The sequence below is a fragment of the Cryptotermes secundus genome, unplaced genomic scaffold (genome assembly GCF_002891405.2).
Source record: "Cryptotermes secundus unplaced genomic scaffold, Csec_1.0 scaffold311, whole genome shotgun sequence".
In the NCBI taxonomy this organism is placed as follows: Eukaryota; Metazoa; Arthropoda; class Insecta; order Blattodea; family Kalotermitidae; genus Cryptotermes; species Cryptotermes secundus.
The window spans coordinates 59,561-63,734 of record NW_019742964.1 but is presented as its reverse complement, the minus strand read 5'-3'; the positions used below and the strand labels follow the sequence as shown (position 1 = coordinate 63,734).

Genomic DNA, 4,174 nt, shown 5'->3' with positions numbered 1-4,174 from the left:
ACTGGTGTTGGAAGAGTTACGTGAATGTCCTGGCTCATGACCCTCATCTGTCTCACCAGCAGCATCTGCAGGGTCCAACGTATCCTGCACAGCTCCAGTCACTAGTTCTGTCCAAATAAAATTGTCATATATCAATATACAGAACAAAGTACTGAACACTGTGATGGAGTAGTCACTGCTTCTGTTTCACATGTCAAAGGACCCATGTCCAAATTTTATCCCAGAGGCTAGCTATATGAGAATTCCTGTGGTCTTCCTCAGTCCTTCCAGGCAAATGTCAGTCTACTACAATAAATATGTCTGGCCACTTTCTACATTCTTTCCAGATTCATTAGTATCAACTCATCCTACCAGTGAATACAACATATACNCCATAACATGAAAAAATTCACAATTTACTTCCTGGTATGACATGGTGCTTATGAAAAACGGATAACCTATAAGAGTAGTTTTATTTTTACTTGCATGTAGTTACACTTTAATAACTGTTATCACTGAGAATAGGACATTCTAATCCCCTGGTACTACAGTAATGGCAGCTGGATTTTAACCCAGTGGTCTCAATTAAAGTTACAAAATGCACACTCAGTGTAAAATTTCTGGTGTGCACTCAGATTTTCAGTTTATGAATATTAACTCTGCATCCTAACAGAATGTGGTGCACTGTATGAAATGAGGCTACAAAGACATCAGCCTTGCATCTACCATAACTTTTAATGGAAAGATGGTTGTAAACAAAATAATAATAATGACATTCCTTCACCTATACAATGGAATTTTGAATATTTTAAATCCAAAGGTACCTATGTCGCCCAACAAGCAGTTACTGTTTTCAGCCATAAGGCAACATGACAGACCCTGCAATAATATTTAGGTAAATTCTCATTAACTATGTTCAGCTGGCTATTACAATGGAAAACATCATGACTTTCCGGGTTTTGCCATGAAAATTATTACTTTGCATGACATATAATGCAATAAGGTTTTTGTATGTTAGAAGAATGGAAACATGCATATTGTACACAAATGTATGACCTAAAAATCCATATTTAGACTCTTATGCAAAGGACCACTTCTATTATACTGATTCTGTGAAATCTGAGGAATCGATGTACATGCATGTGTGCAATGATTTTCAACAGGATATTTGATAAAAATCAGTCCTTTAGTTTCATTCTCTTGAGAAGTAAAAGAATTAAGAAAAAAACACTGGGTGAGTGCGCACATGCACACTCACATACATACATACATGTAAAGGAACAATTTTTTCCCGACAATATTTGTCTAAAATGTCTTTTTCACCCTGACAAACATTTAGAGGGTCATGCCTCAGATACGGGGCGAAATGTAAGTAGGTCTTCATGTGAAGCATCCATTACAATACTGCAATGCACAGCCAGTATAAGTTAGTACGAAATAAGGAAACTCATGTAGAAACTAATTACATGGGGTTTAGTCTCTCTTGAGATGCTCATAATCATTCAGCCAATAAAAAATTTGCAGCCTTATATGATTCTAAAAATTCTAAAAGCTCTTTTCCATGCTGAGAAAAGCCCAACACTGAACTCTATTCTGAGCCACATGAACCCAGGCTACACTTCCATACCCTATTTCTGTAAGAATCTTTTCAATACTATTATCTCATCCATGCCTGCATCTCCAAAGTGGTCTTTTGCCTTCAGGTTTTCTGACTAGAATTCTGTACGAATTTTTAATTTTTCCCAACCATGCTACATGACCCATCAGCTCATCCTTGATCTGATCATCCTGCTAGTACAATTCATATGCATACATAGAACATCAAATTAAGATTCTGCATATCCTATATAAAAGCTGTAACTACTCGGCTACTCACCATTCTAACCAATTTGAATCTCTTCCTTAGATGTAATGAACTATCAATATATTTACTCACTCTGTGAACATTTGTGAAAGTTATTTGTCTTGAAGATAAGACTAACAAAATGATACAGATTTCAGTCAGTAGTCAGTTTCTGCACATACACATATAAGAATAAATAAGCCTGCTTCCACTTCTTCAGAAGCCAGTGCTGTGCCAGTCAGGCATACCAGTAATTGAGCTGGTGACTGGATCCTAAGAGAAGTAAGATAAATGTAAAAGGCAGGAGAATAAAGCCGTTAGGAAGGACAAAAAAAGTAAAACTATCCCTGTAACAGGCCGTGGAGGTCCATAGGATTGTGAGACGTTGAGGTTCCCACATTTTCTAGACAATCGGCTCATAGAGGGCGGCAAGGTTAGGAAGGACATACCTGAAGTAAATAAGGGTGGCCTCTTCTTGGGTAAACTGCCAAATCCAGAACTACCGCTGGCTAAAGATCCAGCAAGAGAGCCACTGGAGAACTCATCACGACACTCTGGTCCTTCCTCTTGGGCTGTCACCTGCTTATGTTTTGAAGAAGGAGAAGGACTGGAGAAAGAGAGAACAAGCTGCATAAATTATATGTAGCAATGTATATTATGACATACCCAAAATTTTAAAACCAAAATTCTGAGAATTATAATTAGTTAGGTAATGGTAACGTTATCCTTATTACAGGCCATGAAGGCTCACAGGTCTGTGAGATTAACAATCAGCTCACAGATGGTGGTAAGGTTGTCAGCCTTATGCCCCAGCTGCCCTTTACCCCCCAGGAGGATTTATGGTACTCATTTCTGTTAGAGGCTGAGTCAAACCCAGGGTCATAGTATGGCTGAAAGGATTCAGGACTCAAATCCACTTGTACCATATTGCCTCAACCAACTACGCTACCACGTGCCCCCATTATAATTGGTTCCTGCCTCAAAATCATTACTATGTACACATTTAGTTTTATTTCTGAACGTTTTACAAATTACTATTGTGTATACAACAACTGAAGTCCCAGTCCAACACATTTATACCACTACATGCAATTCACCACCCAATACTAAGAACTGTAAAGTGTCTGCGGTATGAACATACTATTTCTGCCACAGAAATTGTAGGCACTTATAATAATTTCTTTCAGAGCTCAAGTACTTGTACTTCTTCAGTACCCATCCCATATACACACATACATATCTAGTGAACCTGCTGGGCCAACACCAAAAGCGTGAATTTCCAATTTGTTATTTTTCTCTTCACACTGAGAATGAATACACTCATGTTATATGATTCTCGAAACCTCTGCATTTTCGAATCTGTTCAAATAATACACTGAAGGGGCATTACACCTTTTTCCCAAGCAAAATCAAGACAGCAACATTTTGAAAGGAACAGACTTTATAATTAATGGGTTTTCTGTTACTAATATGCTATTTTCCTGTAACTAATGTATACAATTATCAAAGGAGTACTAAGATTAGCCTAGAATAAAACTCAGCAATAATAAATTTATGTAATGTACATGACAGTTGTTGTACTGATAAATACGTCACTTTTATAAGTATATATTTCTCTATACAAAAAACAACTGTTATTGCTCTGCACAAAATTATGGTCACATAGTGTACAAACACCGTGAAGTTTATGCTGGATGAAGGTAGAACTGATTCTGCGATAATATTCTGTCATCAGCTGTCTTAATTTTCATGGAACATACTTCTTTAGAACAGCTTCTTGAGACCTGCATTTTGTATTCTTTTGGTGGATAGATATGCGGGATTGTCGTCAATACTCCAATAGACAAACCACACGAAACTGTACGATTGTATATATTGAATCGTTTAAAGTCAATATACAAAACACAGAATACACATATAATATTCAAGCGTTGGCTGGCCTGTCTGGGAGGTGATGCAGTGCTGAGCGTGCTGAGCGTGCCGGTAGGATCGACTGGCTCGGTCGATTGCTGGGTTGCGGAAGATGCGTTCGCTGAAGGCTCGAGGCAGCTATGTCAGCTGCCCGGTAGCAGAAGTGGAGTTGATGCCTCTAACTGTGTTGCCGTTTTGAGTTGAACTGATTGCACAAGGTCAAGGTCAAGGTCATGTTACAACTGACGGTCAGTCAATCTGTCTGTCTTGGTGTCGAGCCCCAGCTGGAGCTAATATTTACAATATTTACACATATTTACAATACACAATTATTTCTTATTTAAATGTACAATATATACACGGCCTCTGTCAGTCCAGGCTAGGTACAGCAGATGATGCCCTTTTATATAAATATATATATGATATATATATATATATATA

At 37.9% G+C, this 4,174-nt stretch overlaps 1 long non-coding RNA gene across 1 annotated transcript; it reads right to left on the bottom strand.

The window, feature by feature from the left end:
• Positions 1–6: 6 nt before the first annotated feature.
• On the bottom strand, positions 7–3,917 carry LOC111873435. The gene is made up of 3 exons (XR_002844386.2): positions 3,583–3,917; positions 2,272–2,429; positions 7–107 (listed from the first exon to the last, which is right to left on the bottom strand). It is a non-coding gene; the product is annotated as an uncharacterized LOC111873435 (long non-coding RNA).
• Between the last annotated feature and the right edge of the window lie 257 nt (positions 3,918–4,174).